Genomic DNA, 12,985 nt, shown 5'->3' with positions numbered 1-12,985 from the left:
ATTTGCAAGACAAATCAATACAGCATTAAGAAAACAGACTCTGGCCATGGAACAGAATGAAAGCAGCTGACCAAAAAGACTCAAAATCAGAATTCGGCCTCATAAGAACCACTCAAATACTTGAATCTAGTCGAGTTACCAGCAAATATAGGACTATTTTTATTGCACTGCAAACACTGCTGCAAAAGTACAAAATAAATCAAAAGCATAACCTTCATAAAAAGCATTATTTTAGAAATAAGATAGTGAGAAAAGCAACATATACTCTTTCTGAAAAACTCAATACAAAAGAGTATAAAAATCACTTATAAACTTATTAAAAAAATAACCACTGGCAACATACAATATCATCTTTCCAAAGGTCTATGTACACAAAAACGCAAATATGGAGGCAGATTACATCTAACCGAATATGTACAAACATTCAAGTATCTATACATGCATCTTTTTTTGAAAGACAAAATAGATCAACATCATTCATAGCTTTTAGTAGCCAACTTTAATGCTTAAAAATATAGATGTGTTAATAAATACAGATTGACATTATCATTTTTAATGCTTACATGGTTTTCAATTATATTTATTTAGTCAGCCTCTTAGATATTCAGGTTATTGCCAATTTATTAATTCTTTAATTTCATAAACTCTCACATAAATATCTTTATACATACATCTTATTGTAGTGTCTTTACAATTACTATAGGAGAAAAAGTAAGACTGCTGGACTAAACTAAAAACCTGAGAAAAATTACCAATGCTTTTCAGAAAGACTGGACCAATTTATGTTTCTATGATAATATATGTTACTGTTAGCCCATAAAGTCACCAACACTCTCTCATACTACATATCATTTATTTTTTCTGACCCATTTGAAAGTAGACTGCATATATCATACCCCCTTCATCCTAAACACCTCAAAATATTTTCATATAATTGAGGTACAATTACCAAATTTAGAAACTTAATGCTGACAGTATTCTGAAGTTCATTTTCCAATTCTGTCAATTATCCCAATTACAACCTTTATAAAAATGAATGCTTCTATTGTTTCTTTAGGCTTTTATTATTTACCTACCTGATTTAAGTCTTTTCCTCAATTCTATGTTCCAATATTTTATTGTTTGTAACATCAGTATCTGAAAATCTGTAGTGAAAAAAGAAAGAAACTGTCTTTTCACTCAGGAAACTGATAGCAAACCTAAAGGAAAGGAGTATATAAAAAAACTTTAAAACATAAATCAACTAATATTTATTAACTATTATTTATGAAATATTTTATTAAGTACTTTGCAGAATATGAAGAGCACTCCAGAAATATTATCTTAGAGTTATGAAAGTATTATCACACAAAAATCTTCATATTATCCCAGCAAATATACTCTACTTTAAAAACAGACAATTCTAAACCTGAACATACTGACCCATCTTAGTATCAACAGAAGTTGAACAACCAGATTTTGTGACCCTTGGAGGAAATTCAGACTAAGGTAACATGGCAAAGGTTGCCACAATACAGGAGAAGGTAACCCTCTGGTCCACAGGACTAAGGTCTTAGCTTCTTCGAGTGAAAGTACAGTGGGAAAAAGGTGGCAGGGAGGTGCACTGTTCTAGAATAAAGGAATCCACTCAAATGCATCCTGGTTTAAAGAAGAGAACTTTAAAAAGCCAGTTTGAAAGTAACTAAAGAAATCTGAATATGGGTTGGATATCAGATATTTTTAAAGTATTCTTGATTTTGTTTGGTGAGATAATGTTATTGTGCGTACATAAGAGGTCTTTTGGAATGATTCTGTTTGCTGCCTACTGTACAATATTATGGACTTCTATCTATAGTTCTATTTGTCAAATTTCCTCTTCTTCAACAAACAATGCAAAGAAATAGAGGAAAACAACAAAAAGGGAAAGACCAGAGATCTCTTTGAGATAATCAGAAATATAAAGGAACATTTCATCCAAAGATGGGCACAATAAAAGACAGAAATGGTAAAGACCTAACAGCAGCAGAAGAGATCAAGAAAAGATGTACAGAAGAACTGTACAAAAAAGGTCTCAATGACCTGGATAACCACAATGGTGTGATCACTCACCCAGAGCCAGACATCGTAGAGTGTGAAGTCAAGTGGACCTCAGGAAGTAATGCTATCGATAAGGCTAGTGGAGGTGATGGAATTCCAGCAAAGCTATTTAAAATCCTAAAAGATGATGCTATCAAAGTGCTGCACTCAATATGTCAGCAAATTTGGAAAACACAGCAGTGGCCATAGGACTGGAAAAGGTTGATCCTCATCCCAATTCCCAAGAAGGGTAGTACTAAAGAATGGTCAAACCACTGGACACTCATCTCCCATGCTATTAAGGTTATGCTCAAAATCCTCAAAGCTAGACTAGCATCACGTGAACTGAAAACTTCCAGGCATACAAGCTGGATTTAGAAAAGGTAGAGGAACGAGAGACCAAATTGCCAACATTGTCTGGATCATAGAGAAAGCAAGGGAATTCCAGAAAAACATCTACCTCTGTTTCATTGACTATGCTAAAGTCTTTGACTGGGTGGATCATAACAAACTGTGGAAAGCTCTTAAAGAGATGGGAATACAAGACCATCTTATCTGTCTCCTGAGAAACCTGCATGTGGGTCAAGATGCAACAGTTAGAACTCTGTATGGAACAACTGACTGGTTCAGGATTGAGAAAGGAGTACAACAAGGCTGTTGTTTACTGTCATCCTGTTTATTTAACTTATACGCAGAGCACATCATGAGAAATGCCAGGCTGGGTGAGTTACAAGCTGGAATCAAGATTACCAGGAGAAATATCAACAACCTCAGATATGCGGATGATACCACTCTAGGCAAAGAAGAACTTAAGAACCTCTTCATGATGATGAAAGGGGAGAGTGAAAAAGCCAGCTTACAACTAAATATTGAAAAAAAAAAACTAAGATCATGGCATCTGGTTCAATCACCTCATGGTAAATAGAAGGGGAAAAGGTGGAAGCAGTGACAGATTTCTTCTTCTTGGGCTCTAAAATCACTGTAGATGGTGACTGCAGCTGTGAAATTAGAAGACAACTGCTTCTTGGCAGAAAAACTATAACAAACCTGTGTTAAAAAGCAAAGACATCACTTTGCAGACAAAGGTCCGTGTAGTCAAAGCTATGGTCTTTCCAATAGTCACATATGGTTGTGAAAACTGGACCATAAAGAAGGCAGAGCATTGAAGAACTGATGCTTTTGAACTGTGGCGCTGGAGAAGACTCTTGAGAGTCCCTTGAACAGCAAGGTCAAACCAGTCAATCCTAAAGGAAATCAACCCTGAATATTCACTGGAAGGAATGATGCTGAAGCTCCAATACTTTGGCCATCTGATGCAAAGAGCCGACTCATTGGAAAAGACCCTGATGCTGGGAAAGACTGAGGGTAGGAGAAGAGGAAGACAGAGGATGAGATAGTTGAATGGACGATGGACTGACTCAGTGGATGGACCCAGTGGACATGAGTTTAAGTAAACTCCTGGAGATAGTGAAGGACAGGGAAGCCTGACATGCTGCAGTCCACGGGCTTGCAAAGTTGGACATGACTGAGCAACTGAACAAGAAATATCAAGTGACAACCTTGGGATTTTGATTTCATCTGCTTGATGATTAGTCACGCTCAGTGTCTTTTCACATACTGTTGGTCATGTGCACCTCATCTTTGAAAAATGTCTATTAAGGTCTTCTATCCATTTTTAAATCAAATTACTTTTTAAACTGTAGGTGCTTCATAAATATTTTGGATACTAGACCCTTAATAGATATATTGTTTGTAAATAGTTTTCTCCCATTCTAGACTGTCCTTTTACTACAGTTTACTGCCTTTGGTGTATAGAAACTTTTCAGTTTAATATACTTTCATTTTTATTGTTGTTTCTCGTGTCACATCCAAGAATTCACTGCCAAGATAAATGCTATGAAGCTGCTATCCTGTTTTCTTCTAGGAGTTTTTATATTTGGGGCCTCACACTTAAATGTTAATCCATTCTGAGTTGATTTTGCATATGGTATAAGAAAAAGGTCAAAGTTCTTAATGCAGCCAAATTTATTGATCTTTTCCTTTATAGATAACACATTTTTGTGCTTTCTTTAAACAATCTTTCCCTACTCAAATGTCCAAAGCATATTCATCTATATTTCTCCCTAAAAGTTTTAAACTTTTGCTATCACCAAATTTTAAGTCCTTAATCCATGACTGAGTGACTAAACTTTCACCTTCAATCCATGCAGAAGTATTTTAATAGCATGTGAAGCAGTGATCCAATTTCACCTTTTTCCATGTTAAAACAGATAACCACTTTACCCAGCTCCAAATATTAAATCCCTCTGGGACTTCCCTGGTGGTCCAGTGGTTAAGACTTTGTCTTCCAATGCAGGGGGTACAGGTTCAATCCCTGGTCAGGAAGCAAGGATCCCCTAGGCCTCAGGGCCAAAACACGGAAAGATAAAAGCAATATTGTAACAGACTCCAAAAAGACTTTAAAAATGGTCCATGTCAAAAAATTTATATATTAAAAAAATATTAAATCCCTCCTTTCTCCTTTAAACTGACATATGACTGACATACTACTTGGTCAAAATTAAGTTTCATTTCAGTATGGAATTGCTTCTGGTCTCTCTATTCTATTTGCCAACTTATCCATCCTTAAACTGTAGCACACTGTATTATTATTATGTCCTAACAAGTCCTGATGTTTGGTAGGGTAAGTCTACCCTTCCTGTTCCTCTTCTTCACAAGTGTCATGGTTACTCTTGGCCCTATGGTCCCTTCAGAGAAGTTTAAAAACCATCTTACCACGTTCCTTGAAAAACCTCTTTGGGATTTTGACTCAAAGTGAATCTACAGATAAAACTAGTGAGGATTTTAACTGTGAATACAGTCTATTCTTTCATTTCAGTTCAGTTCAGTCGCTCAGTCGTGTCCGACTCTTTGTGACCCCATGGACTGCAGCACGCCAGGCTTCCCTGTCCATCACCAACTCCCAGAGCTTATTCAAACTCATGTCCATCGAGACTGATGCCATCCAACCATCTCATCCTCTGTCGTCCCCTTCTCTTCCCACCTTCAATCTTTCCCAGCATCATGGTCTTTTCCAATTAGTCAGTTCTTCCCATCAGGTGGCCAAAGTATTGCAGATTCACCTCAGCATCAGTCCTTCCAATGAATATTCAGGACTGATTTCCTTCAGGATTAACTGGTTTGATCTCCTTGCAGTTCAAGGGACTCTCAAGAGTTTTCTCCAACACCACATATCAAAAGCATGTTTTTCAGCACTCAGCTTTCTTCATAGTCCAACTCTCATATCCACACACAACTACGGGAAAAATCACAGCTTTGACTAGACAGACCTTTCTTTCATTTAGTCTGATCTTAATGTTGTTCTGAGAAGTTTTAAAATTTGTCCTATAGAGATATTGCATATTTGTGGCAGATCTAGTTCTAGGTACCTGATAATCTCTACTACTAACATAAAACAGTGTCTTCCTTTTAATCACATGTTCTCTGTGCAGTCGGGCTTCCTGGATAGCTCAGTTGGTAAAGAACCCACCTTCAATGCAGGAGACCCCAGTTCGATTCCTGGGTTGGGAAGATCCGCTGGAGAAGGGATAGGCTACCTACTCCAGTATTCTTGGGCTTCCCTGTGGCTCAGCTGGTAAAGAACCCACCTGCAATGCAGGAGACCTGGGTTCGATCCCTGGGTTCGATCCCTGGGTTGCGAAGACCCCCTAGAGAAGGGAAAGGCTACCCACTCCAGTATTCTGGCCTGGAGAATTCCATGGACTGTAGTCCATGGGGTCGTAAAGAGTGGGACATGACTGAGCGACTTTCACTTGCTCTGTGCAGTTAGAACATGCAACTGATTTTTTTTATCTATTAAGCATGTATCCAGCCAATCTTGCTAAAAAAAAAAAAAAAATCCTCTATTATTTTTAACTGTTGACTTATAGACTCTCCTGAGTTTTTTATGTAAATGTGTATGCTATGCTGTGTTCAGTGGCTCAGTCATGTCTGACTCTTTGCAACTCCATAGACTATACACCGGTTCTTCTGTCAATGGAATTGTCCGGGCAAGAATACTGGAGTGGGTTGCCATTTCCTCCTCCAGGCAATCTTCCCAACCCCAAGGGGTGAAACTGCATCTCTTGCATCAGCAGGCAGGTTCTTTACCACTGTGCCATGTGGGAAGTCCATCAAAGTGCATATTTGTCTACAAACAATGACTGATTTCCATCATTCCTAATCATCATGCTACCATCTTAATTTCCTTTTTGCATAGCTAAGATGTCTAATACAGTATTAGATAAAGAGAGAAAATGAGCATATTTGTTCCCTTTCTGAATTTTAAAAGAATTCTTCTAAGATTACCCATGAGAATGATGTTTGCCCCAGACTTTTTATCCATTTATTTTTAAACATTCTTCATCACATTAAGGAATTTTCTTTCCAATCCTTTAATTTGCTATAAAGACTTCCTTTTCCTTTCATTCTTTTTTCTATTCATTTTACTAATGTAAAACTGATATAAAATTTCTAAGATTATTATAGTGACTTGATATATGTATATGCTGTGAAAAGTACCTTCTATCTAATCAATCAGCACATCCATCACCTCACATATTTAGTGATACGTCTTTTACTGAAAACATTTAACTTCTACTTTCTTAGCACATGTCAGTTATACAACACAGTATTATCAATTATAGTCACCATATTTTACATGAGATCTTCAAACTGTATTTGTCTTATAGCTGGAAATTTTCACCATTTACTAACCTCTCCCTATTTCCTCCATACTCCAGCCCCTGACAACCACTTTTCTACTCTGTTTCTGATTTTTTTAAGAGTCCACATACAAGAGGTACTATGCAGTATTTGGGTTTCTCTTTCTGGCTTATTTCACTTGGCATAATGTCAAGGTCCATCAATGATGTCACAAATGGCAGAATCGCTTCTCCTGGCTTAGAAACATTCTATTTACCTATATCACATCTTATCTTCTCTCTTTACAATTTTACTAAGGATTAATTGACATACAATGAACTGCATATAAGTAAAGCTTACAACATGAGTTTTGACCACCTGTGAAACTATCACTCATCAACAAAATGAACATAAGTGGCGGGCCCATTCGTGTCCTTCTGCTCCTTTGCCGGTGCTACTTCCCAGCTCCCATCCCTGCACGGATGCAGCTGTGACCTGCTGTCACTACAGTTTAGTTAGAATTTCTGAAAATTCCACACGAATGGAATCACACAGTATGTATTAATTTTCTTTTGGCATCTTTCATTTACCATAAGTGTTCTGACACTCATGTAGGTATTGATACTTACTTCCTATTACTAAGTAATATCCCACTGTATAAATATACTACAATTTCTTTATTCATTCCCTGGCTGATAGAAATTTAGGTTGGCTTCAAGTTGGGGACTAGTACAAATAAAGGGGCTATGAATTATTCACATATAAATCTTAAGTAAACAGAAATAAAATGGCTAAATCAAATGGCAAATGTATGCTTAAATTCTTAAGAAATGGCAAACATATTTTCCAAAGCAGTTTTATCATTTTATATTCCCACCAACATGTAAGTTCTGGTTGCTCCATATCCTTAAAACACTTGGTACAGTTATTTTTAAAAACTGTAATCATTTGAATAGCTGAGTAGTGATATCCCGATGTAGTAGTACTTTGCATTTTCCCAAGGAATAATGATGTTGTCCATCTTTTCAAAATATGCATAATTTTATTATTTGTTGAATAGTTGGAAAATTTCATGTATTTTTTTGGTGATGAAAAGGCTTTCAATACTTTGTACATAAACAATCACCAACCTAATCACAAAAAAGTAATAACATATACTAAGCCAAAGAAAGTCTTCCCTGATGGCTCAGACAATAAAAAATCTGCCTGCAATGCAGGAGACCCAGGTTTGATCCCTGGGTTGGGAAGATCCCCAGGAGAAGGGAATGGCTACCCACTCCAATATTCTTGCCTGGAGAATTCCATGGACGGAGGAGGCTGGAGGGCTACAGTCCATGGGGTTGCAAACAGTCGAACACAACTGAGCGACCAACACACACAAGCCAAAGAAGAAGAGAAGTCGTTATTGAGTTTTATAATTTGGGGCCACTTGAGTCACTACTTGTAACATAAGAGACACAATACTCTTCACTACATGCATGGGTTTCTCATAGCCACAAGTATTCAATTCTACAAATCACTATAAATTTTAAATGCATAAATACTCCATCTGGTAGTGGCTACTTCCATGAGGAATTTTAAACAGGCTATCTAACATTCATCCTTTAGATCGTCTGCAAGTATTAAACTACTCTTTTGCCACTGGGAAAAACAGACACACAATTTACCAAACAATTTACCACAATAAGCCTCATTCTAGTCATGAGACAGGTCTCAATGAACTTAACAGGATTTAAATAATATAAAATATGTTCTCTGACAAACTAGAAAAGAATAACAGAAAGGTATCTGGAAGTCCCTAAATAACGGGAAGCTGAATAACACCCATCTAAACATCTCATGTATCAAAGTAAAAATTAAAAAGCATTCTTACACTTAATAATGAAGTATTGAAGGTTTCCTTTTGATATCAAGCACATGATAAGAACATACATTATCACTACTCCTACTTAATGTTTTATTAAAGTTCCTAGCCATCTAGATAAGCAAAAAGTACATATAAAGTTTATAAAGGAAAAAAAAACCAGTATTTCCAGATGACATAATTGTGAACACAGAAAACTTAAACTCATCATAGAATTATTAATAAGTTAGCAATGTTGCTAGCTATAAAAATCAATATGCTAGGCTTCCCTGGTGGCTCAGTGGTAGAGAATCTGCCTGCTAATGCAGGAGAGACAGGTTCAATCCCTGGCCCAGGAAGATCCCACATGCTGCAACGCAAGCCTGTGCGCCACAACTACCGAGCCTGTGCTCCAGAGCCCAGGAGCTGCATCTGCTGAGGTCACCTGCCACAAGTACTGGAGCCTTAACACTCCAGAGCTTGTGCCGCACAACAAGAGAAGCCACCACAGTGAGAGGCTCATGTACCCCACAACTAGAGAGCAGCCCCTGCTCATTGCAACTAGAGAAAAGCCTGTGCAGCCACAAAGACCCAGCACAGCCAAATAAATATTATTTTTAAATTGTTGAAAATCATTTCTATATACCTGTAATACATAGAAAATAAAATTTAAAATAAACAGCATGTACAGGAGCATGGAAGAATTTCATGTACTCTGGGGATAAGTTTCACAAAATATTTTCAAGACATCTGTTTAAAAAACATAAAATTTCACCAACTAAAAGGTCTTTATGGGTGGAGTCCAGATGACAGAGCAGGAGGATGCTGAATTCACATCTTCTCACACCCCGGGCACCTACCAGGGCTGCTGAAAGGCCTTGGACACCTAAGGGATGGGAGGAATTCCCAGGCGACCGGGTAGGATGATGGGGGGAAAGGGGGGAAAAGAAATGTAGAGACGGGATGGGAGCAGAAACCCTGAGGGGCAGCAGGAGGATGAGAGGGGTCACCACTCTCAGAGGGGCCCACCCACAGAGCGAGGATTAGCAGGGATGGGAAGGGATTTTGGGAGACAGTGGATCAGAGGGGAATGTACCCAGCATCTCACCCACCTACTCAACCACTGGCAAGCCTGCCGGGGTCTCGGGCCTGAACCTCCACCTTCTGGGGTCTCCTCCAGCCTAGAGGGTCCTGAGCCTAGCCCCCACCCCCGCCAAGGGCCTTTTCTAGCTGCTGGCCTCTTCAGCCTAAGCGCCTTCCTCCCCTAGGGCCTTCTCTGGCTTTTTCTGCTGTTGTAGTTTTGTTTTACTTTGTTGTTGTCATCTCATTTTCATTTCTTCTAAAATATCTACTTTTTTAAAATTTTTTATTCTTTCTTACTGTTTTGCTCCTTTTTCTTTGTTGCCTACCCACCCTACCCCCCTGCATGGCATACAGGGGTCTCCATTCCTGGCCAGGGTTTGGGCCTGAGCTCCCATGGTGGGAGCACCAAGTCCAAACCACTAGACCAACAGAGAATCTAGAATCCCAGGGAATGTTAACTGGTGTGAGCTATCCCACAGGTCCTCATCTCGGCACCAAGACTCAGCTCCATCCAACTGCATGCAAACTCCAGTGCTGGACACTGCAGCAAACAACCAGCAAGGAAAAAACAAAGCCCCATCCATCCAAAAAAAATGAGATGACAAAACAATATGGGACAGATGGGACAGATGAAGAAGCAAGGTAAACACTTACAAGATCAAATAAATGACGAGGAAATAGACTATCTACCCAATATTGATAATAAAGACAACCCTAAACCTCAAAAGCAGAAGGGAGGCACAGATCAAGAAAACAGAAGAAATGTTTACCAAAGACCTAGAAGAACTAAAGGACAAACAGTGGTGAACAACACAACAACTGAAAGAAAAAATACACTACAAGGAATTAATAACTGAAGGACAACTGAAGCAGAGAAAATGAATAAGTGAGTTGGAAGACTGAATGGTGGAAATAATTGTTGAAGAGCAGAATAAAGGAAAAAAATGAAAAGAAATGAGGGGAGTCTCAGAGACCTCTGGGACAACATTAAATGCACCAACATTCAAATTACAGGGATCCCAGAAGAAGAGAAAGATAAAGAGTCAGAAAATATTTGAAGAGACTATAGTCAAAAACTTCCCTAACACAGGAAAGGAAATAGTCAACTAAGTCCAGGAAGCACAGAGTCTCATACAGGGTTAAACCCAAGGAGAAACATGCTGAGATACATATTAATCAAACTAACAAAAATTAAATTCAAAGAAAAAAATATTAAAAGCAGCAAGGGAAAAGCAACAAATAGCACACAAGGGAATCCCCATAAGGTTATCAACTGATTCTTCAACAGAAACTTGCAGGCCAGAAGGCAGTGGTGGAATATATTAAAAGTGATGAAAGAGGAAAGCCTACAACCAAGATTACTCTATCCAGCAAGGGTTTCATTCCTATTTAATAGAGAAATCAAAACCTTTACAGTCAAGCGAAACTGAACAGAATTCAGCAATGCCAAACCAGTTTAATAACAAATGCTAAAGGACCTTCTCTAAGAAGAAGAAAACTTCTCTAGGAAGAAGAAAAATAACCACAAAAACAAAGCCAAAACAATTAAGAAAATGGTAATAGGAACATACACATTGCTAAATACCTTGAATGTAAATACAATGACTGCTCCAACCAAAAGACACAGAGTGGCTGAAGAGATATAAAAACAAAACCTATATATATATCCTGTCTATAAGAGACCCACTTTAGATCTTGGAACACATATAAACTAAAAATGAGAAGACAAAAAAATATTCCATGCAAATGGAAATTGAAAGCTGGAGTGGCAATACTCATATCAGATAACTAGACCTTAAAATAAAGGCTATTTCAAGAGACAAGGAGAGTCACTACATAATGATCAAGGAATCAATACAAGATGATATATCAATTATAAATATACATGCACCCAGCATAGGAGCACCTCAATACATAAGGCAAATACTAATAGTCATAGAAGGGGAAATACAGCAACACAATAGTGGGGAATTTTAACACGCCACTTACACCAATGGACAAACCATGCAGTCAGAAAATAAATAAGGAAACACAAGCTTTAAATGGCACAACAAACCAGTTGGACTTAACTGACATTTACAGGACATTCTACCCAAAAGTGGCAAAACACACTTTCTTCTCAAGTGCATACAGAACACTCTCCAGGAGCGATCACATCTTCATCTACAAATCAAGTCTTGGTAAATTTAAGAAAACTGAAATCATATCAAGCATCTCTTTTAACCACAATGCTGAGATTAGAAATCAGTAAGAAAAATAAACCGCAATTAAAAAAAAAAAATACAAACACATGGAAGCTAAGAACTACACTACTAAATAACCAAGAGATCACTAAAAGAAATATCAAAGAGGAAATCAAAAGAACATAGAAACAAATGACAATGAAAAACACAACTTAAAATCTACCGAACAAAGGAAAAGCAGTCCTAAGGGAAATTTATAGCAACTCAATCTCATCTCAAGAAACAAGAAAAACCTCCAACAAACAATTGGGTGCTTCCCTGGTGGCCCAGTTGGCAAAGAATATGCCTACAATGTAGGAGATCTGGGTTCGATTCCTGGGTTGGAAGATTCCCTAGTGAAGGGAATGGCAACCCACTCCAGTGTTCTTGCCAGAATTCCACAGACAGAGAAGCCTGGCAGGCTACAGTCCATGCAGTCGCAAAGAGTCAGACACCACTGAGCGACTAACACTTTCACTTTCAACCTTACACTAAAGCAACTAGACAAAGATAGGAAAAACCCCTAAAGTCAGCAGAAGGAATAGGTCATAAAGACCAAAGCAGAAATAAATGAAATAGAAATAAAGATCAATAAAACTAAAAGTTGGTTCTTTGGGAAGATAAAGTTGATAAACATTTAGCCAAGGTCATCAAGAAAAAAAAGGATAGGATTCAAATCAATAAACTCAGAAATGAAAAAGCAGAAATTACAACTCATGCCATGAAATACATAAGGGACTACTATAAGCAACTATATGCCAATAAAATGGACAACCTGAAATAAATGTACAAATTTTTAGTAAAGTACTATTTTCCAAGGCTGAACCTGGAAGAAATAGAAAATATAAACAGATCAATCCATAAGTAATGAAGTTAAAGCTGTAATTAAAAATCATTCAACAAATAAAAGTCCAGAACAGATGGCATGCCAATATCACTGATGAACATAGATGCAAAAACCCTCAACAAAATACTAGTGATCCTTATCCTACAACATACTAAAAAGATCATATACCATGATCGAGTGGGGTTCATCCCAGGGATACAAAGATTTTTCAATATCCACAAATCAATCAGTGTGATACACCACATCAACAAA

The 12,985-nt window shown here is 37.7% G+C and overlaps 1 protein-coding gene across 2 annotated transcripts in view; it reads right to left on the bottom strand.

Annotated features, from left to right (window-relative positions):
* SLC25A40 (solute carrier family 25 member 40) overlaps nucleotides 1-12,985 on the bottom strand; it is a 77,576-nt gene that overhangs the window by 34,881 nt on the left and 29,710 nt on the right. For both annotated transcript variants that reach the window (XM_006069618.4, XM_044946549.1), the window contains exon 2: nucleotides 1,077-1,145. The gene's annotated coding sequence lies outside the window, so the exon portion shown is untranslated. The remainder of the gene's footprint in view (nucleotides 1-1,076; nucleotides 1,146-12,985) is intronic.

The sequence above is a fragment of the Bubalus bubalis genome, chromosome 8 (assembly GCF_019923935.1).
Source record: "Bubalus bubalis isolate 160015118507 breed Murrah chromosome 8, NDDB_SH_1, whole genome shotgun sequence".
NCBI classification, from domain to species: domain Eukaryota; kingdom Metazoa; phylum Chordata; class Mammalia; order Artiodactyla; family Bovidae; genus Bubalus; species Bubalus bubalis.
This window is presented reverse-complemented; position numbering and strand designations above follow the sequence as displayed.